The sequence below is a fragment of the Carcharodon carcharias genome, chromosome 10, assembly GCF_017639515.1.
Source record: "Carcharodon carcharias isolate sCarCar2 chromosome 10, sCarCar2.pri, whole genome shotgun sequence".
In the NCBI taxonomy this organism is placed as follows: domain Eukaryota; kingdom Metazoa; phylum Chordata; class Chondrichthyes; order Lamniformes; family Lamnidae; genus Carcharodon; species Carcharodon carcharias.
In genome coordinates this window covers 71,443,283-71,466,879 of record NC_054476.1, presented here as the reverse complement: position 1 = coordinate 71,466,879, position 23,597 = coordinate 71,443,283, and the positions used below count along the sequence as shown (strand labels likewise).

Below are 23,597 nucleotides of genomic sequence, written 5' to 3'. Positions count from 1 at the left end.
CTCTCTCATTCAGGTACCATGCCCTGAGAGGGTGTTGGTGACCATGGACCTCCATGTTAATCCTGCTCTGAAAACATGGATCATCTTTGTTGGTTGTTCATTCATTCATTCAATTTGCAAGGTTCTTTAGAAAGATCATTCTTTGTCTACCTCGATCTCTTTAACCATCAATCTTTCCCATCAGCATCAGACTTTCTAAATCATGATTTCTTATTACTACCCAAGAAATTCCAATTGTCTCTTCCTGAGAATCCTTTTGGTTGCAGAGCTTACTAGCTCCTCTTCATTGATAGTGTGACTTCTTAGAGCAGCTTGAGACACTTGTACATGGATGCCACAGCTTATGTTTTGGGGGGGGCAAATTGAAAATTAGGCAACGTGATTGATTATGGAGAACAACATACAGTACAAACAAACAGTACAAAAACATGCCATTCAGCCCAACTAGCCCATGCTGATGTTTATTCTATATGCAAGACCCCTCTCACCTTTTTTTATCTAACTCTATTAGCATAAGTTTCTATTCCTTTCTCCCTCATGCACTTATTCAGCTTCCCCTTTATTGCATCTATGCTAGTCTCCTCAACTACTCCCTAAGGTAGCTACTCTTTGGGGGAAGGAACTTCTCCTAAATTCTTTATTAAATTTATTATTAACTATCATATATTTATGGCTCCTAGTTTTTGTCTCACCATGAGTGGACATGCTTTCTATAAGTCTAGCCTATCAAATATTTTCATAGCCTTAAAGACCATTATCAGGTCACCCTCCTAGACTTGTCTTTGCTTGGGAAAAGAGCCCCCGGCTGTTCAATCTTTTGAGATAGGAGTAACCTGTCAGTTCTGGTATCATTCTTGTAAATAGTTGTTGCACCTTCTCCATTGCCTCTGCTTTCTTTTTTTTGTTATGGAGAGCAGTACTCCAAGTGGGGTCAAATCAAGGTCCCATAAAGTTGGACATGACTTCCCTGCTTTTCAATTCTATTGCTGTGGAAATGAACCCCAGTGATTTGTTTGCTTTTTATGGCTTTATTAATCAAGCTGTTGAATTTCTGTCTGCAGCTGAGGTGATATGATTGAGATGTCAAGTGACAGTCAGGGACCTTCTCAAATTGAGAAAGCAAGAGAGGTGGGAAGGGACAGGCATCCAGTGCTATCCTTTTCACCAGGTGGAATAGTCTCCAAACAAAGCTAAATTTGTACATTTTTCCTAAAGGTCTTGCTTTTGAATTTGCTGGGGAGATACATATTTCCAAAGTCAATGCTGGAATTGCAATTAGTTACAAAATTTACTTCACATGAAGCTGACACTGTCATTTTAGTGCATGACTGTGCCAACTTTCAACTCTCTTCATCAACAGTTTGGTCTTGGTTACCTGCCAATCGATTGCCAATCTGCAGTTTAATTGTCGTATCGTTAATATATTTATCTACTAAAAACTAATCTGAGGTATGCAAACATAAATAAACTTTCAACATGAAGGATCTTCTCCCAATGTGATTATAGTGCCGTGAAAGTCAACCATTTCAATTACTGATAGGTTCAATCCTATTGACTTCCAAAATATATCACCCTGAACCTAATACTATCTCTAATTAGTCAATGAATGTGGTTAAGTATCTTTATTTTTGGAAGAGTGCCACAGAAAATCAGTTTCTAACAACTTATTTGCATTTCTGTAGTCAGTTGCTTATCTAAGCATTGGCCACCATTTACAATAATGAGTCTGTGCTTTCAGTATGGTCCAAACATAGAACATCTGGATTATTGTGCAAATTTCTCTCCTGGGTGCTAGTAAACCACATTCCCATGCAAAAAAATAGTCTAGACTTTTCTCTGGAGGTGGGCTGGAGGATGTTGGAATGTGAGGGACAGGAGCGTCAGTGTTATGTGTTGTTGGGGCAAGACAGCAGAAAATACCCAAGGGTATTCTTATAACTTAATATGGAAAGGGGAAAAGGCAAAGAAACAAGACCAAAAGAAAACAAATGAATAATGCTTGTATTTATAAAGCAAATTATCTCAAAATGTTTCAAATTCCAATTAATTACTTTGAAGTGCAGTGACTTGTTATGTAGGGAAATGTGTCAGCCATTTTTTGCCTAGCAAAAGCAAGAAGATGAATCACCATTTAATCTGCTTTTGATGGTGTTGCTTGAGGAAGAAATGTTCAGCATGGACATCTGGAGAACTCTGCTGTCCTTTAAATAGCACTATAGCATTACATGAACTAAAATTGATGAAGAGAAGTGAGGCTGACTCAGGTAGAACTCCTCCTAATTTTAATTTAGTGAAGAATTTTCGCTTAACACTTAAAATTAGTGAGGCGGGAGTGGAGTTGAACTTCACGTCCTTCAAGAAAATTGCCATGTACCTGGAAGAACATTGGGTTATTCTCCTACAAAGTGTTCTGGTAAGGAAGGCTTTGGAGGTGTGCTTATCTGTTTCAGCAGAGCGCTTATGTGGTTACAAGGCGATGGAGAGCTATAGAGATTTTTTTTTGCCTGAGGGTAAAGTATCCCCATGTTCATCTGGTAAAGTAGGCAACTTGATTATTTTCCTTAGGGATACAGAATCAGCACAGTCACTGGTGTTGGAAAATGACATAAAACTCTCTCCAAAAAATTCACTGAATAAAGAGGTTTTGATTCAGGATAATGATGGAAATTATTTACCGAGGGCTAATTTAAAATATTCATCAGGGTGAACTTGCCTCTTTTCCTTCAAAGTAGTGCCATGGGATTTTTTACATTCACCAAAGAGGACAGAGAGGTCTTGGTTAATACTTCCAAAAGATGACCTTCCTTTAGTATAGGCACTGAGGTGTCATCTTAGATCAGGTGCTTGGGTCTTGAAGGGAAACATGAGCCCATGATATTTTGATTCAGATGTTAAGTCCGATTCTTTACCAACTTCACAATGGACTCTGCTGCTTCCAAAATGAAACTAGTATTGATGTTTGCTTATCAATCCATTGTTTAAGAAATAACTCTGTTATTCTTCTACTGACACAAGTTGTCTGTAACCACACACTATAATAAAAGGGAATAAACACACACAAAGCTATCCAGCAGTAAATATCTGGCTGGCAATGATTCAATCTTGTGACTTATGCTGATATCCCAAATCTACTGAAGAATCTGTCTTATGATTTGTGACATCAGAAGCACATATCTAACTGACTGTAAGTCTATGTTCATAGTTAAACTCAATCTAAACAATGTGTGTTTGTCTAACCTTTCACACACCCAACTTTTCAGAATGCTCAACAAGGAAGGAGAAATGAAAGAGCAAGCAGAGAAAGAAGGAAGAACATCCTGGAATTGAGGGTCTTGGAACTGGGGAGATAAATGATATAGTTAAAGAGCAGAGGCGTGAATTTCCATGTGAGTTCTCCCAATCTCCCACTGTAAATTCAGTGGAAAAGTGGTTGAACATGTCACTTTCCCAGGAGAAACGGCACAAGTGGGCATTTACCTGGCATCCTTGTGGGGCCCACTAGTGTTCCACCCAAGTTATGGCAAAAAATCAAGAGACCCCAGCAGAAATTCTAGGTGGAAGATGATTAAACTTTTGGGACATTTTTTTGTACGTTAAAGAGTAAACAAATGCAAGTTGGTGTTTGAAGGCAAAGTGACTGGGACTGAGGCAAAATGTTGTTGTGCTGTGAATTATTGTCCACAAATTAACATAGCTGAGTGACACTAAGGCCTGGATTTTTGTCTGAGTCGGGTGTGCTGAGTCGGGAGAATTCCTGGCTCTGGCAAACCCAACTTTTAAAAATGTCTGCCTGCACGTCAAGTTTTGGGGCTGGGATATTGGGCTATATTAGGAGTCGGGGTGGGCAAGCCAAGCTGTATTGAGGCGTTGGAGGTGGGCCCAACCCTCATTGTCTTGTCAGGTGAGTGTGAACAACGCAAATATTGTCCAACTGTTAGCTGACCCTGGAATGGATGGTCCGTCATGGACTTTCCCAATGGGAGAATTGTTATTGCTGCTGCCTATTCATAGTATACTCTACTCAAGTACTGAAAGCATGGGGTGGATTCTCAAGACATACATGGAGATTGCATTGTCCTGCCACCACTACCTGGTACAGACATTCGGCAGTGATGTAGTTAGCTGCCAAGACTCAGTGGATGAATGATGAACAGTATCAAACTCATTATCACATACCCTTGCCCTCTTACCGTCCACCTATCAAGATGCACCCACACTGCTAACCCTTGACCATGTCCCTCACATCTGCACACTGTCACAACATAACAATGTGGCTAAGAGGGAGGAAACCATTAGGGCTGACAATGGTTGCGGAGCACAACATGCTACCTTGGAGTCACAGCCACAACATCCATGGCAACAAGCAATTGTGCAGAGCCATTTTCTCCAGCTCACCATTAACAGTATTCGTTGATGGTATGGTGAAAATTGTTATTGCAGGTAAGTTCACAAAAGTGAATGAGAGCATTGTAATCTGAATTGCTCATGACCCTTTTCAATTTATATTTTTATTGATAGAATGTCACACTGAGACGCTATGGGGGAAGGGATGGGTCCCTTTGTTTCTCTGATCAGGACCTTCAAGTGTTAATGGAAGAGCTGCAGAGGTGGAGATCTGACCTGTACTGTGCTGGCCATCGAAATCATCTTCCACAACCAAGAAGGCCTGGATACAAATTGTGCTGCAATGAGTGCAGCAGGAACCACGAGAGATGGTGGATACAGTGCCGGAAAAGGTTCAATGACCTGCTGCATTTCGCCAAGGTTAGCAGCTTGGCTAATCCATACAGAGGTCCAAGGGAAGGGTCACACCTGCATGCTGCAGCTAAGGTGAGGGACCTGGCCCATACCTCTGCTTCAGCATTGAGGCTCGTGTGTAAACAGTTCTTGTAGGTGCACACAGAACACGTGTGAATGAGCACTGTGATGCACAGACACAGTGAAGAAAAATATTCCCACATGCATGATCTATCAGGCTAATATAAGATCATATTGTCATTGCAGTCGAAAAGGGTGAAGAGCACTAAAGAGATGGTGCAGACTAGGGGTGGGTCAGCCTGGCAGAGAACAATTCACTCAGTTGAACTGATAGCCATGGAGATTTGCCAAGGTTCCTGAGCAGTGGCCTGTTGGTGATGGTGGATTGCCATTAGCAGGTGATAAAGTGGGTGGTAATTGCTCCTTGGAATATGATTGTAATGGTAGACATCATGTTGTTAGTGTGCCAAGTATAAGTGGGTGTTGGCACGAGAGGGAGTGTTAGGATGGGGTTGCATCATAAGGGCAGCGTGAGCATGCTTAAGGCAGTGGCGTGCATCAGAGTGTGCTTTCACAATGAGAAGGGCTATACCTACATAACTCCTTTTGTATCACACACAGGTCCTAGCTCTGCTTGCTCACCCACTCTGGGCCACCTTAGCCCTGAGGCATCAGGAGGAGAAAGAGGTGTCCGGGGAGGCAGGATCACATCAAACTGGCCCACACTCCGGCAACTCAGATATCAGCGCATCGGTGGAATGTAGTGGGTGTGTAAAGTTGGTGGCATAGGATGAAGGGCGCTGCACCAGAGTGAAGGAGGTGGTGTCAGAGTCAGAGACATCTGTGCACAGTCCCATTCAGATGACGGAGGAAAGTCATGATGATGCTCCCTTTGGCAGGAATATGAAACCTCAGGAATGATCTTTTGGGGCACCGTATTTGTCCAATCAGTAACAGATGTGTGGACAGCTGGTGGAGTTCCCTGAGACAGTGGGATCTCTAGGGCTGTGAATGGAGGAGTTCATCGCCTTCGTGGAGCTCCACATTGTCCCAGGGGCTCAACTGCATGAGATCTGAGCATGAGAGATTGGCCACTGTCATGGAGAACCACATGCAGCAGCAGCAATCAGAGTGAATGCAAGAGTGGCACCTCATCCAGGCACCTCATCCCTCAGTAGCCTGGGTCAGTCTGTTCAGGTTATGAGTTGCGGACATCCATGGAATATATGAGGAGCTGTGTACCCTGAACAGGACGGTCACACTTTTTGCCCAGCAGTTGCTGGAATGGACGACTGCTGGGCGCCTGCAGCCAGCCCCATCAACCCCACCTGAAGGCTAGCCCAGGGCTGTGGAGGGAATTGAGGAGGGTAATGGTACTAGGAGCTTCTCAACACTCTCATCTTCTTCCATCTTCCCAGCCCCTCCGCCAGAGGCCTCATCTACTCTACAGGTGCCAGTGACCACTGCTGCCTAGGGTGATGCAAGGGCTGCAGTCTGAGGGAGGTTGTCAATGGGTGCCTGCATGACAAGGCCAGTCACCATACTCCTCATTGTTGTATAGACCGTGAAGTGAGCAGCCTGTCTCCACCTCCTCCGAGGCATTTGTTAGGAGTGCGGGTGAGCGCAGAGCGTTCTCTCGCCTAAAGCAATGATGGGTTCACCATGGTTACACTTTTCACATTGCACACATCACATATGAGTACTTTTTGAATATATTTACCTATACTTGTACATGACTCACTGAGTGTTTGTACTCTATAGAACTCCAAAAGAATGGTAAAATTATGAAGCAAATTCTTACCAGTAATAATGAGGGTGGCAGCTGAGGTCCATTTTGATATGACATCATCAGGAGCAAGGTTATGGCCTGATTTTTGAGGCATTGGAGGGCTACTTCCTTCTCTCATAAGAATCCAGAGGTCAAAGGCTCCTTGTATCTTTCATTGTCCATCCAAATTTGACTTTAAGGGAGGCTCAATAATCAGACTCCATGAACAGATGCTGGGCAGCAGGTGCATCTCAAGCATGAGTGCTGGGTGCAAGGCATTCTTCTGTACTGCAGTGTTACACATTGGCCTAGGTGTAGGCATCGCAGGTTGAGAGGCCATGTATGCTCTAGGCAAGATTAGTTGTCTGCTGTCCCCACTACTTTGGCAGCGTTTGCCTTCTAGGTGTCACAGGATATGCTTTGTGCGGGAAGCAGAGGTTTATGGAAGCCTGCAATGTTGCATGTGGCACCCACTTCAGAAACTGGATGGTGCACAAGCTCTTTTGAGGAGCTGATGTTGCACAGCTGTGGGCTCATTCTGCACAATATGCCTTATCTGCATTTATATTGGCATATACAATCCTATCAGCATATATTGGGTGTGAAGTCTTAGGTAATAATGTCACACTCAGCATTGTGGGTTTGGTTTGAGTATGCACTGGCTGGCGGCTTTGGCATCTCATATATTGGCATTCATGTGAGGGGGTCAAGTTTTGAAGGACTTATTATCATGTGTGCTTGCAATATGTTGAGGCTCATGGTTATAATGGTGAGGGTTGCAGCAATTCGAATGTGACTGAGTCAACTGCATTAATGTTGATTCCCTCCATTGTGAGGGGTGGGTATTCCCTTGAGTAATTGTGGTATAAATGTACAAGGTTCTCCAGGTGGAAGTTGCTCACCAGGGACTGGCTGATGGTAATTGTGAGATTGGAAGACCTTATGAGAATTTATTTTGTGCAAGGACGCGTCTAGCAATGAAGTGAGTGGAGAGCACAAGATCAGCCCTGACTACATGACCATGCCTCCCAGCTAATCTGCCATTGGTGGCCTCCTCTTTTGATTGACAAATGTATCCATATGCTGCACTGGGCCTTTATGGCAACATGGGTGCAACCAATAACACCCTGCACCTGAGGGAAGCCTGCTAATTAGGGAAAAGCCACGGCTCTTATGTCTGGGAAGTACCGTGTTCGGATGGCGGGAGTTGTGTTTTCTGTGCTTGTCCGCCATTTTCAGCATGAGAGGAAGGGTCTCCATCGTGGTCAAAATCCAAGCCCAAATATTTTGTTGAAAGCAAAATATTTTATTGTTGTTAAATCTTAGGAATGTTTACCCTGCTAATTTAAGATGCAAAGTGGTTTTGGCCTCACCCCAATGCTAAACTCATGCCAAGGACCAAACTTGCTGCAAAGCAAAATGAAGTGAAGTTCCTTCCTCCAGGAAGCTCCAGTCTGCCTCATTCCAGTATCAGGTTAGGCCCGGACTCTAGATTCAGCATAGCTAGGATGTAAAATCTCTCTGCAGTGAAAGACACTGCAATGATGCCTCAAATCTCAAATACAATCACCACCACTTAAACCATTCACATTTAAGTTGGGTAAATAATGCCAACCATTTGTCAACATGATTGCTGTGAATTACAAAAGCACCACAAACAGTGTATTAAGCATACCTGCTATTTAGGGGAGTAGCAGGTGTTCAATAACAAGTCCACATCACAATAAAGTACAATTACCCATTTTACTTAATCCCATCTAAATGTTGGCACTTACAACTTAGGACCTTGGTAGTGTTCTCTTTATGCACTGGTTAGTGAATTACAAATTGCCTGATACATAATACACCAGCACTTCCAAAAATCTTTTCCCAACCATGGAATCAGATCAGGAACTTGAGTTTAAATACATCACAGAAGAGTTTTAGCAAGGGATTGATCTGATCCAAATTGTTGCAATAAATTGGTCTGAACGTTTCAATCCTAATCAAAAAGTAAATTTGTTCCTAATCGCCTTCAACTTTAAAAAGTGCAAGTTTGTAGGGTGTCATGAAGATGCTTATAAACTTGAGTATTGCTGAACAAAGACATTTTGTCAAAGATTTTCATCTTGCACTCATGAGGACAATTGCAAGAATACCTTAGGGGAAACATTGGTGTTCTTGTGATGTCCTGATGAGTGCAAGATGAAAAATTTTGATAAAATGTATTTTTTCAGCAATACTCAAGTTCTATACTACCAAACAACTATTCTTATAATTTGTGCAATGCATATAATGGCCAAATCACTTAAGCCCCAGAGTGCCTGCTATAAGCAAAGGGAAGTCCAATTAAAGCCAAAAATGCTCTGGCAGGGCAAATAGTTATGACTCATTTTGGAGGCATTGCTTTTTTTTTTTACCCCCTATAGATTTGTTTCTCCAAATTTGAAAAATCCAACATGCTTGGTCCCTTTAGGTTACTGCAGAAATTTAAATCCCACAACAGTACCCAACTTCCTGCCACTAGGAGCCAATCTCCCAATCACACTCACCATAGTTACCAGACCATGTTGGGATCCAGCCTATGCATATAAAGCACAATGTAAGGTTGTTATACAACATATTCCTGGCATTGAGATGATGGGCCGAATGGTCTCCTTGTGTGGCCTTAAATTTGTCTATACTTCTATATTTATATTTTGACATTAATGTAAAGCAAGATAGAACAGCAGTCTCACACACCATTCCGGATTTGTATCTGATTTAAATGTATTCATATAGAGTTGTTTGATTGGGTGTAAAGTCAGGACAAAAGTGGGGCGGGATGCAAATTGCTCCGACTTGAGCCATCATGCACAGACCCTCTGTAGTAAGCCTAATTTTAATAACATGGGTGAATTCCGAGGGAAAACCATGTCCTCCTGGTTTGCATGGCAGGTAATGAAAACAATTACACATCGTAGACATCTCTCTCAGTGGCTAGAACTTGAGCAGCCCATACAGACAGCAAACTTTAAAAAGTTCCATGCAGTGTTTAACCTTAGTGCGAGCTCTGCTTTCATTGCCTAGAGCTGCAGAGCCAGCAGTATAACTTGAGAATTCAAGTCACATGTTGCTGCGAGGTTTCAAACTGCTATCTGCAGCAAAGATCTTCCTATTTACTTTCTCACTGATATTGCACACTCCACCAGTACATTTGCTGAGACAACATCCTGAATCCCAATAGAACTACTAAACATGGCAAAAATATTACAGGGCTTTGGAAAAAAGCAGGAGAAAAGGATTAAAATGGCTGGTTCCACTGTGGAGTTAATATTAGCACAGAATGATGTATCAAATAGCCTCCTTGGCTGAAATATCTTTGATTCTATATAATCTCCCCTGAATGCAGCATTTTATAACAATCCATCAACAAAGGATTTGGGAACTGCTCATGAGCACTCTAATTTACTGTGTACAGGACACAGTAAATAAAACAGCTTACACCAAACACCATTTAAGAAATTAACAGTATCTCAGCACCAATGAAACAATTAAAAAAGAAATTCACATCATTTAATTTGACTAAGGTGTAGCAAGCAAAGGTTACTGTTTGTGTATTAATAAGTTAATGTGTAAACAGAATGGAGAATACCAATATGCTGGCACAGCAATGCATTGCACTGGTGGTTTTTAACCTCATCTCCAACTTTGATGTCCTAATCCCCAATAAAATCATTACTCTCAACCTGGCTATTTCCTTGGTAAGGCCTTCATTTCTGTTTCCTGAGCCCAAGGGATGCAGACTTGAAAGGACATGGTGGACAACTGATGTTACTAATATTGAAACCATCCAATCAACTGCCTCTGCCATGTCCCCCACTTCCACGAACCCACCAAGCTAAACTTCCTCTACTGGTCCCCTTCCCTAGGCCTGATCTCACATCTTTTTCTAGTTCCTCTCCTATCTGTCCTCAGGCCCTCTCTAAGCTCATCATGTCCAGGAGATCCATCTCCAGCTCCCTTGCCTAGTGTCAATTAACCAAAAAAAAACCAGTGCCAACATATGTTTAACAGTACACAGCAATATAAATAATGTATATCAGTAAGTAAAACAACCTGATGGCCGAGAATATTGATGAGTTTAAAACACGCGCAGTTATGGATGTATAAATCATCCAGCAACTTGTCACAGTGAGAAGATATCCCATGAATTGCAATTGCCACAAGTTGCTGGATGATTTATGCCATTGGCCTTGCCTTCCAATGAGTTTCATGATGTTGCTCATTAATTGTCCTTTAAACTCACCAGAGAAATTTAAATCTAGTGAATAAAAATATCCTCTTAAAGACCTGATAATAGTTAGTGATTGCCAGTCAACCTCTCTGGTCCAGGAAGTAAACAATTTGAACTTTCATTCCTACAGGTAGTGAATTGTTGTTGGAGATCTGAAACTGTTAAATTTTTAATTCTTATTTTTCCTTGACATTTCCTTTCTATCTCTTGGAGATCTGAGAATGTTAATTTAATCATTCTTATTTTTCCCTTGCTTTTCTTTCTGTCGTTTTCTCTTTTTCTCTGTCAATTTTTTTTCTGTACCTGATTTGGCATTATATTCACCCATTCTAATCCACTCGCCTTCTCAGTCCTTCCTCTGTTTATCTTTCAATCCTTGAATCTCAATGGCTAAAGAGATAGACTATTAGTCTCACTGATTACTAAGGTTCTCGTTAACTTTTTGCCCTCGACAACAATCAACTTGCGCACCCAGTAACTCACAGGGCAAAATATTTTAAGCCGAAGGATGCAGGAGAAACCAGGCATGCCAATGCGATGCCCCCTCCCCCATGCCCCTTCCAGCAATTTCCTACCCCATGAGAAATTAGTCAGAATGCTGTTGACCTGTTAGACCCTCAGTATTCCCTTGCAGATTCCTTAGGGTCAAACAATATGGATTTGACAGTCTATACATTATTGTACCGGCAAAGTAAATGCCACAACAATAAAAGGATCTACAATGAGGTAGACAACATACCATTAAAGCATCTATCATTTATATTTGTATTCATATAATGACTTAGCACATTACTATAATGCTTCAAAGCACTTTGAACATAATAAGTGCTTTTAAAGCCCCACAACTTTTGTTATATAGACAATTGAGTAGCATTCTACACTAATAACATCCTACAAACAGCAATGAGATGAATCATCAGTGAGTCTGGTTTGTTGGATGAGAGTATTGTCAGCTAGGCAACTGAAGGACTCTTTTTTTTCATTTGTTTGATTTTATTTATAGACATGGTTTATTAACTAAAGAGTCTGAATTTCTATAGCGCATTTCACAAGTCCTCAACACCCAATGAAGTGTAATTGTTGCTGTATGTAGGGAAAAGGGGCAGCCAATTAGTGTAAAGCAAGATCTCACAAACTCAACATAAATGACCAGGTAATCTGTTTTAGTGGTGTTGGGTGAGAAATAACATTTGGCCAGGATAACCCACTGTTTTTCCTTGAATAGTGCCAGGAAGGTAGAAAGAGCCATTGTTTAACAACTTACCTGAAAGAACACCTCCAACATTGAAGCACTCCCTTAGCCTAAGCTATTAACCCCTAGACTCAGGAGTAGGACCTGAACCCAAGGCTAACTCAGAGGCATGAGTGCTACCACTGAGCCAAAGCTGGCACCCAACAATTATTGTAGTTTAAAAAAAAAATAGTTGTTGAGAAATTAAGGTTGATTTATTTTAAAAACGAATTTACAAATATGACAACTTTTGATCTGGAAGCAGTACAGTAAGGAAAATTTGTAATTTCTTTAAAATATTTGTGGAATCTCTAATTGTTTTTAAGAATGTTTGAGAAGGACTTTTAAGAGCTGCATCAATTGTAAAGGAATCAATTGTAATTGTTTGGGAGAATAAGAGATACTGGGTCTATGTGACCTGACCCATGACCTAGAAGCAGGACAAACAGGAAGAAAGTTAAGAGAGAAACCATGTGGCCAGCCACAAAGGAAAGCTACAAATGGGAGAGCTGGAAGCAGGAGACAATGAGCGCACAGATGCAGGAGCTCTTGGAGGCACTTTGTGAGTGGCCTATAAAGGTCTAAAACTTAGAAAGTTGTGTGAATTGCTCAGAGATGCAAAAGAGCTGGATTTTTTACCAGAGAGAACAAACTGTGAACAGAGGTGTTATTGGTTGTTTGGTTTTAGGGATTCTGGACAGCTACACCATCAGGACTGTCATGACCCAAGGGAGAAAAGGTTTATAGAAGTGTGCCCTGTTGGTGATAGTCATACCCTTGATACTCAGAGGTAAAAGCTGTTGTCAGGTAGGGTTCGTGACCCACCCTGCGTGAATATTGTGGAGTTGTGTAGCTGTGTAACGCTATATGTGCTGAAGAGAAATACTTGCGGTTATGTAAGATGTATCTTTGTTTCGTTGACTACTTAAAATGAGATTTCTCTTTTTATTTGAAATATCATTTGTCTGTTGATTCATATGTAATTTGCATTGGTTCTGATTCATGACAAAGTAAAAGTTACAAAAAGCAAAATCATGTTGGTAATTCCTCTGTCAGCTGTGGCTCAGTTGGTAGCACTCTTATCTCACAATCAGAAGGTTGTGAGCTCAACTCACATTCTAGGACTTAAACATACACATTACAACTAGCATTCCAGTACTGAGGGAATGCTGTGTTGTTGGAGGTGCTGTCTTTTGGATGAAATCTTGAACTGAAGCCCTGTCTGCCCTCTCAGATGGATGCGAAAGATCCCACGGTATTATTTTACGTAAGAGCAGGGGAGTTATTCACAGTGTTCTGACCAGTGCTTATCACTTAAACAACATTGCAAAAACAGATTATTGGGCCAATGTCACATTCCTGCTTGTGGGAGCTTGCTGTGCACAAATTGGCTGCTGTGTTTTCTACATTACCACGGTGACTACACTTCTAAAATACTTCATTGGCTGTAAACCTCTTTGAGATGGCCAGTAGTCATGAAAGGCACCAGATAAGTGCAAGCCTTTCTTTCACAGCGGAGTCTCCAGAGGTCAAATAGCCTGCTGAGACTCAATATCTTGTCCCAAAGATAAAGACTGGCTACTTCATAATATTACCCGCCTCCATCCCTGCCACAGCCTATTTGCTGCTGAAACATTCATCGATGCTTTTGTTACCTTTAAACTCGACTATTCCAAGCCCTCATGGCTGGTATTCCATCATCTATCCTCCAAAAACTTAAATCATCCAAAATCCTTCTGCAAGTCCGCGTCCAGTTCACCCATCAGCCCTATGCTTTTGGTCCATCAAGGCCTCTAATTTAATATTCTTATCCTTATGCTCAATACCACCATGCTGTCAGCCTTCCCTATATCTCTTCCAGCCCTTCAACTCTCAGCAATCTGCACTCCCCTACTCTGGCCTCTTATGCATCCCCAGTATCCTTTACCTCTGCTATCTAAGCCTGAAGCTCTGCAATTCTCCTCCCAACTCTATAACTTTCTCCACCTTTATATTTGTCCTGAACATCTACATTTTTGACCTAGTGTTTGGTCACTGGTCCTAATGCCTCTTTCCTTGGCTCAGTGTCAGTTGTTTTGTCGGATTATGTTTCTGTGAAATGCAAGTTGTAATTGTAAGGCAGCTACAACAATCTGTGTAACTATACCTCTGTAATACACTGTGCCTTCAGGAAAAAGGGGAAATAGAGAATTTACAACACAGAAACAGATAATTCTGCCCAACTGGCCTATGCTGGTATTTGTGCTCCACATGAGCCTCATCCAACTCTATTTCAACTAAACTGATCAGCATAGCCTTCTATTTCTTTCTCACTCATGTAATTAGCTAGCTTCCCCTGAAATATTATTTGCCTCAACTAATCTCTGGGTAAATAAGCTTCTCTTGAATTCCCTTACTGGATTTATTTGTGGCTATCTTGCACTTATGACAAATTAGTGGCAAAATTTATTTTCTTGCCACTTAGGTGAAAAACTGGAATAGTTGATAACAGCTGACACACGGGGGAAAAAAACTGGACTACCGCAAAGAGAAATACTATCTGGGCATGCAGAGTTGTTAGCCCCTGATTTGATTGCAAGACTGGGCACAAGTTCCATTTCTGCAGTTCTTGGCACCTGCATTGCTCTGTGTCTGTTAGCTGTGAGTTCAGCTCTCCAGTGTAACACATGGGGTGGAAAAGTGTCCAGTATCTGCAAATTGATCATTTAAGTTGAGGAGGCCCTAAGTAAGTGCACACCTGTTCATTTATATTATTTTCTTAACTCCTGCCCACTTGGCAACAACTTTGCCACTTGGTCTGTTTTACTGTAATCTTTCCTGAATCCTATTTTTCTCCTTCATCAATCTCAGGAATTTTAATTATTTGTTGCTTCTTTTAGCAATCGTTTCATGAATTTTCCTATGTCGCTGCAGCTTTTTTCTGTTCTTAATAGATCTGCATCCACCTCTAGAAATGGGAATAGCTCAATCTAATTTGAAACAGTTCATTGGAGACACATCTGGATTTATTTCCCTATCTTTTTTTAAATCATTCATGGGACGTGGGCTTCGTTGGCTGGCCCAGCATTTATTGCCCATCCCTAGTTGCCCTTGAGAAGATGGTGGTGAGCTGCCTTCTTGAACCACGTGAATGTTACTTGCCACTTGTCAGCCCAAGCCTGGATATTGTCCAGGTCTTGCTGCATTAGGATATGGACTGCTTCAGTATCTGAGGAGTCATGAATGGTGCTGAACATTGTACAATCATCAGCGAACATCCCCACTTCTGACATAATGATGGTAGTAAGGTCATTGATGAGGTAGCTGAACATACCAGTAAAGGATTTGCTTTTAGTTTTTTTCTTTCATAATTACATTGAGTATTTAAAAATAAAGAATTTAGTTTACGTAGATGTATTTTTCCAAACAAAACTTCCCAACTCTTCTCCATGTTCCTTCCATAACCAGACTCCTGAATTGGATAGTCAAGGAGAGATAAAGAAGGAATAAATGGAAAAGAGGAAAGCTAATAACATTTACATAATATTAGAAATCATAAAGAAGGTCTAGGTGTCAGTCAACTATTCGGACATCCAGGCTGGGAAACTGTAACATAAGAATACAGTCAACACACTGAATATACACTACAGTCAACACTTGTTTTCTTGCTCTATGGCATGTCTGCAATCTTTCTATTCCTTTCTCAGCCTTTACCTATCTCTTTTCAAATCTCACTCTCCATTTTTTTAGCCCATGTGGTGCTTGGTTGTAAGTTATTGGCGAGGTTAATAAACTGGTGTTACTGCCTGTACAGAAGTTTCATTTCTACAGCATCTCTTGTTCCTTTTATGCTGCTGATGCTTGAAACCTGTGTGGATGCATTAGCATATGGATCAGACCATTGAAGTCTGTAAAACTTTTATTTTTTAATTAACTTTTACTCTTCCTGGAACAATATAGTTCCAAGTCAGGGTGGTGAGTGGCTTGGCGGGGAAGATGAAGATGGTGTTGTTCCCATACATCTGCTGCCCTTGTTCTTCTAGGTGCTTGAAGTCATGGGTTGGACAGTGCTGTCAAAGGAGCCTTAGCAAGTAGCTGCAGTGCATCTTGTACATACTGTACATATCTTGAACATTATTGCTTCCAAAATTATCTTTATTCATTCATTTTTTTACAACTCATGCTGATTAAAACACAATGAGAACAGTGAGACATTATGAGGTGCTGCCCTCCCCAAGTGTTCGCAAATCAGCACAAGAGTTGGAGTTGGGAGAAAATTTAGGATCAATGACCAAAGAGTTAGGTTTTCAGGAGTCTTTAGAAGATGGGAAAAAATAAATGAAACTGCTCATTGGGGCTTAGCAGATGGGAATGGGATATGTTGCGTTCAGACACAGAAGAGGTGGGCAATGAGGAGTGGCTGGACGAGGTTTCAGAGATAGGGTAGAAAGACGTCATAGAGGGAAATGTAGAAAATGTGGAAAATAGAATGGAAAATAAATAAAATTAAATTTAAAAAAATGGAAAATATGCAGAGAAGTGGAGTTGAACCCAAGATCAGCCAGGGTGGTATTGAAGAATGAAACAGGCTGGACAAGTTGTATGGTCTACTCCTGCTCCTTCTTGGAGAAGAAAGCAAAAATTTTGAAACCTACAGTTTAGAGAATAGAAAGACAATGAGGACAGGGCTAAGGAGTCAGCAGAACTTTGATTATGAAGGGATGCAGGTGGTGAAATAATGGATGAATTGGGAGTTTTTTTATCCTTTCATAGGAATTGAAAAGTGGCTGGCTAGGCCAGCATTTGTTGCTCATCCCTAATTGCCCTTGAGAAAGTGCTGGTGAGCCACCTTCTTGAACTGCTGCAGTCCATCTGGTGACACTACTCCCATTGTTTTGTTAGGAAAGGAGGTCCAGGATTTTAGCCTGAAGACTGAAGAAGAAACAACAATATAGTTCCAAGTCAGGGTGGTGAGTGGCTTGGAGGGGAATATGAAGATGGGCGTTGTTCCCATACATCTGCTGCCCTTGTCCTTCTAGGTAGTAGAAGTAATGGGTTTGGACGGTGCTGTCGAAGGAGCCTTGGCAAGTTGCTGCAGTGCATCTTGTACATACTGCCGCCATTGTGCATCAGTGGTGGAGGGAATAAATTCTTATGTGAATGTGAATAGATAACGTGCTGATCAAGTGGGCTGCTTTGTCCTGGATACTGTCAAGCTTCTTGAGTGTCTTGAGTGTTGTTAGAGCTGTACTCACCCAAGCAAGTGGGGAGCATTCCATCACACTCCTGACTTGTGCCTTGTAGATGATGGGCAGACTTTGGGCAGTCTGGAGGTGAATTACTTACCGCAGGATTCCCAGCCTCTGACCTGCCCCTGTAGCCACAGAATTTATATGGCTAGTCCAGTCAGAGCCAAAGAGAGAGTAATCAGGGGCCCTGGTGCTTCTCCTCTTTCTGCACCCCCTATCCATTCTACCCCCCTTTACCCCAAACCCACCCCCCCCCCCCCCCCCCCCCCCCCCCACTCACCCCACATCCTTCAGGTGCCCAAAATTGGGAAACACAGTCACAGTGGGGTCAAACTGTTTTATATAGGTTTAGTAAAACATCTTGGATTTTGTAATCTATGCTTCTATATATGAAGCCCATTGAAAGCTCAGGGTCCAGTATGATATACTTTACAACCATGGCTTTATCAAACAATTGCATACAACTTGGTCATTCATCTTGTGCAACCAGCTCCGCTTCTTTAAACCTGACATTATGCAATATCGAGCAGCAACATCTAAATGATTTAGACCTCACAAGTTCTGCAAACAACTATCCTAATACAAATGAGAGAATCTTAAACTAACAGTGACATTGGGCTGAGTTTTCCGAGGAGTGGAAATCACCATCAGATTGCCACTCCAGTCCTACTTATTTACCTTGCACTGGAGCTTCGCAATACTCGCCTAGACATAAAAACCAGGCCTCCTCAGAAATGTGGAATGTAATTGTTCTGGAAGTCCTTCCTCATAGTGCAGGATTGTTAGGGGAAGCCAATCCACACCCTCATTTCATGGCACTAGATATCATATTTCCAATAGATTTAAATGTCCCAAAGACATTTTGAAGAGCTATGGAGAGAAAGAGAGTGCGTAAGGTAGGTAAGGGGGTAGGATGGCAGGTGGGTGGGTGAGGAGGTGGGGTAGCAGGTGGGTGGGTGAGGGGTAAGGTTGCAGGTAAATGGGTGAGGGGGTAGGGTGGCAAGTGGATGAGGGGTTAGAGGTCGGGTGGGCAGGTGAGGAGGTAGGCAGCAGCTGGGTGGGTGAGGAGATAGGTAACAGCTGGGTGGGTGAGGAGATAGGTAGCAGCTGGATGGATGAGGAGGTAAGGTTGGTGTGTGGATGAGGAGGTAAGGTTGTAGTTGGGGGGGTGAGGAGGTAGGGTGGTGGATAAAAGAATGTGAGGGGGTAGAGTGAGTTAGGGATGGACGGGTGGTCAGGGTTATGGTCAGGGCATTAGTCAAGGGGTAGTTGGGCTGGAGGGGTAGTCAGGGATCGGGGGTAGCCGGGTCAGAAAGGCACTCGGAGTTGGGGTGTAATTGGAGAGGTCATGGGTAGTCCGGTGGTCAGAGAGTAGTCAGGGGATTGAGGGGTAGTCGGGTCAGGGAAGTAGTTGGGTGGTGAGGGGGTGGGCATGGGTGCAGTCGGGGTTTCCAGTGAGGAATCGGCTGTCAGAAGTATGGTTACCCAGGAGTTAGAACTGGTTCTAATCCTTCTAACTTTTTCTGGGTAACTATGATAAGGGAGTCAGAACCAACTGAAGCCTCCAACTTTAATTCAGAGTTTCGGCAGGTTCCAGACACAGGGGTAGCCAGCGCATCATCCAGAGTACCTCCGGGGTACAAGCATCTGGAGATTGGAAGTCTGGGCCATTCGATTGGCATGTGACTCCTGGTTTAATTAAAAATGGCAGAACCTACCAGTAAAGTAGCAGTAATCAATTCACCTGCAATAATGTTCTATTTCTATCCACACAAGTGGACTTTGAAAACATAAAAATTACACTTGGCATTGAGTGATAAATGTATTCTATTTTTATATTAACCACACTTACAAATGCCCAGCATGGAGCATATAATAGGAGAGCAAAGAACTGCAGATGCTGGAAATTTGAAATATAAACAGAAGATTCTGGAAATACTCAGCAGTTCAGGCAGCATCTGTGGAGGGGTGAAAACAGAGTCAACGCTTCACTAGTTCTGACAAAGCGTCTCTGATGTCTGTTTCTCTCTACACAGCTGCCACCAAACGTGCTAAGCATTTCCAACACTCCCCCTTTCTATTGGTGCAAAAATAAACCCTTTTCGCCAGCCCTCCTGTGAGCCTCTCATCCCCGTTCAGCAAGAAACCCAGCAGCAGCTGAGATCTGATTTAAAACATTAAACATGGATTTAAAAAAATATATAAATTAGAGTGTGAAGAAAATGTAAAATAAAGCAATGTCAAAACAACAAACTGATCATTTTTAAAAATGTGTAATTAATAAAAATGACAAGCAGCAGAGTTAACTAATAATGCCTGTTTTGCTTTCTTGCTTAAGAAGCAGAGCTAGGAAGAGAGGGGGACAGACTAGGCCCCAAGTCATGGTCACCAGGAAAGGGGGAGGGGACAAGGGCCGAGCTAAGGGGTTGGGTTTAACTAACATCAGTGTTGCGTTCACCTCTCCAAGCTGGCCTCAATGAAATTCATATGAAAATTAGGGTCGAAAGTGGGTTACATTTCGGCCTGGGTTTCCCTCCTCACCCGGCCTGGTGTGTGGATACGTTTTTGGGGAGTGAGAAGGAGGAGTGGGAGGGCATGTGTCCCCGTACCGAGCAGCCTCTGTCTGTGTTTGCATGTGTGTGTATGTGTTTGCGTGTCTCTGTCTCACGGTTCTCTCTCTCTCTCTTAAACACACACATTCATTTACACTCTCACACTCACACACACACACACACACACACACACATGCTCACATAAGGGCACACTCTCAGACACACACACTCTCACATGCACATTCACTCACACGGGCACTAACTCTCACATGGGCATTCACTGTCACACACGCACTCACTCAATCAGTCACACGTAGGGGATGCCAGGCACAGGGCCACACCATTGTCAAAAGACTTTGGAGAGGTCAGGTAGGCCAGGGACCACAGACACCATTGATGGAGGGAGGGAGGAGAAGTCGAGAGAGAGAAGACCCAGGGCCACACCAGGGATGGGGGTGCCAAGGGCCTTAAGGAGATGAGCTAAACATAGAGGCATTAGGCACTTTGTGCTCCAACAGCTTCCAGCCACATCTGAAGAAGAGTGAAGAAAGCAGCACCCAACATCACTCAAACAGAACAGAGCATGAGCTAAGAGAAAAAGGAGGGACTGGGGCATCCAGTGTATTCTACTCAGAACAAGAGAAATCTATGGCCAAGTAGCCTGTCAATTAGGATGGCCTGCAAGTCCGATTGGCTGCTTTGGACATTGACCAGTCTGATAGTGCCCAAAGCAACCAATCCAGCATGGAGATCCCCCCGTATTGACAGGATACTTGGCCTAGAGCATGGGGCCCAGTGTTATGCACCTTGGGCACCCCCCTCTCCTGGGCCCTGGGTCTAATTCAGATTTTGGTCTATGGTGACACCCAGGATGTTGATGGTGGGGGATTCAGTGATGTGAAGGGGAAATGGTTGGGTTCCGTCTTGTTGAAGATGGTTATTGCCTGACAGTTATGTGGTGTGAATGTTACTTGCCATTTTTTCAGCCCAGGCCTTGCTGCATGCAGGCTCAGGCTACTTCAGAATCTGAGGACTTGTGAATGGAACTGGTGATATCATCAGCAAACATCCCCACTTCTGACCTTATGATGGAAGGTCATTGATGAAGCAGCTGAAGATGGGTGGACCTAAGACACTACCCTGAGGAACTCCTGCAGTGATGTCCTGGAGCTGAGATGACTGACCATCAACAACTGCAACCATCTTCCTTTGTGCTGAAAATGATTCCACCAATGATGGGGTTTCACCCAGGATTTTTATTGGCTTCAATTTTGCTAGGATTCCTTAATGCCACACCCAGTCAAATGCTACCTTCATGTAAAGAGCAGACACTCTCACCTCACTTCTGGAATTCAGGTCTTTTGTCCAGTTTTGGTCCAACACTGTGATAAAGTCTGGAGCCAAGTGACCCTGATGGAACTGAGCATCGCTGAGCAGATTATGGCAATGTAACTGTACAACACCTTCCATCACTTTGCCAATGATCGAGAGTAGACTGATGGGGCGGTAATTGGCCAGATTGGATTTGTCTTGACAGGACATACTTGGACAATTTCTACACCGTCAGGTTGATGCCAGTGTTGTAGCTGTACTGGAACAGCTTGGCTAGGGGCCCGGCAAGTTCTGGAGTGCAAGTCTTCTGTACTGCTGGAACGTTGATGGGGCTCATAGCCTTTGCCGTATCCAGTACCTTCAGCCGTTTCTTGTGAAGATGTGCAGTGATTCGAATTATCTTAAGACTAGCATCTGATATGCTGGGGACCTCCAGGGGAGACCGATCATCTACTCGGCGCTTCTGGCTGAAGTTGGTTCCAAGTGCTTCAGAATTGTCTTTTGTACTGACGTGCTGGTTTTGTGGAGCTTCTTCTTCCGGCAAGTTAGTTAACTGTTCACCACTATTCATGACTGGATGTGGCAGGACTGCAGTGCTTAGATCTGATCCGTTAGTTGTGGGATCGCTTAGCTCTGTCTATCACGTGCTGCCTCCACTGTTTAGCATGTTTGTAGTCATGTGTTGTAGTGTCACCAATTATTCACCTCATTTTTAGGTATGCCTGCTGCTACTTCTGACATGCCCTCCTGCCCTCCCCATTGAACCAGGTTTGAACCTCTGGCTTGATAGTAATGGTAGAGTGGGGGAATGCCAGGCCATGAGGTTAGATTGAGGTTAAATACAATTCTGCTGCTGCTGATGGTCCACAGTGCCTCATGGATGCCCAGTTTTGAGCTGCTGGATCTGCTCTGAATCTATCCCATTTAGCACGGTGGTAGTGACACACAACACAATGGAGGATATCCTCAAGGTGAAGACAGGACTTTGTCTCCCCAAGAACTGTGTGGTGGTCACTCCAACCAATACTGCCATAGACAGATGCATCCGCGATAGGTAAATTGGTGAGGGTGAGATTAAATAGGTTTTTCTCTCTTGTTGGTTCCCTCACCACCTGCTGCAGACCCAGCCTTGCAGTTATATTGTTTAGCACTTGACTGATAGTGTTGCTACCAAGCCATTATGGTGGTGGGCATTGAAGCTGTACATTCTGTGCCCTTTCTACCTCTTCCCATTGGTGTTAAACATGGACGAGTACTGATAACACTTCCTTTGGATCTATCTTTTGTTTCTGCGCTTGGTTCATTATCAGCTCCTCTGGTTGCACCACCACTTTTGGCATTTAGCGGCTCCTGCTCTGCCCCCGCTCAGGCCTATACCTGTAACTCTAGCTCTGCACTGGTTTAAAAGCAGTTCACCTTCAGCCTGATTTAGTCCTAATGAAGAGATTATTGGCCTAAACGGTTCACTGTTTTTCTCCTCACAGATGGTGCCTGACCAGCTTGAGTGTTTTCCAGCATTTTCTGCTTTTATTTCTTAACAAAATTCATTTCCACATTTACAAAACATCCCCATTCCAAGCTCAGCCTCCTATCGAACAAAACAGCGACATTCCTCATTCAACCAGTGTCACTTTGAAATACAAAATGCACCAAAAAAGACACCTTCTCTATTCTTAAGAGACCTTGTTCCCTTTCCGGATTTCCAATGCTTGCCCGTAATCAAAAGCTCACACCCCGAGTCTCTCTCAGCGCTCGATCTGTTGCTGTCGATTCAGAGGGCGTTGCTTTCAACCTGTGTTGGAGGCGAGATCAGCTCTCGGGACGGGGACAGGCAAGCAGCGAGGGAGCATCTGATGTCAGCTCAGTTCTTTCACGGGCTGCCAGGCAAGCTCCTTACGGGCGACCGCTTTGCAGAACACCTGCGGTCTGTCCGCAAGAATGACCCAAACCTCCCTGTCGCTTGCCATTTTAACACTCCACCCTGCTCTCTTGCCCACATGTCTGTCCTTGGCTTGCTGCATTGTTCCAGTGAAGCCCAACGCAAACTGGAGGAACAACACCTCATCTTCCGACTAGGGACTTTACAGCCTTCCGGACTGAATATTGAATTCAACAACTTTAGGTCGTGAGTCCCCTCCCCCATCCCCACCCCCTTTCTGTTTCCCCCTTCTCTTTTTTTTTTCCCAATAAATTATAAAGATTTTCCTTTTCCCACCTATTTCCATTATATAAAATAAAAAAAAACCCACTAGAGCTATACCTTGAGTGCCCTACCATCCATTCTTAATTAGCACATTCGTTTAGATAATATCACCAACTTTATCTTTAACACCTATGTGTTCTATTGTACTATTGTTGTTGACATCTTTTGATATTCTGCTTCTATCACTGCTTGTTTGTCGCTACAACCACACCAACCCCCTCCACCTCTCTGTCTCTCTATCTCTCCGCCCCCCACACACACACCTTAAAC

General features: G+C 43.1%; 1 protein-coding gene across 4 annotated transcripts in view; it reads right to left on the bottom strand.

Annotated features, from left to right (window-relative positions):
- The window catches only part of LOC121283400 (potassium voltage-gated channel subfamily KQT member 1), a 763,328-nt gene that overhangs the window by 730,383 nt on the left and 9,348 nt on the right, over positions 1-23,597 (bottom strand). The gene's annotated exons all lie outside the window — the stretch shown is intronic.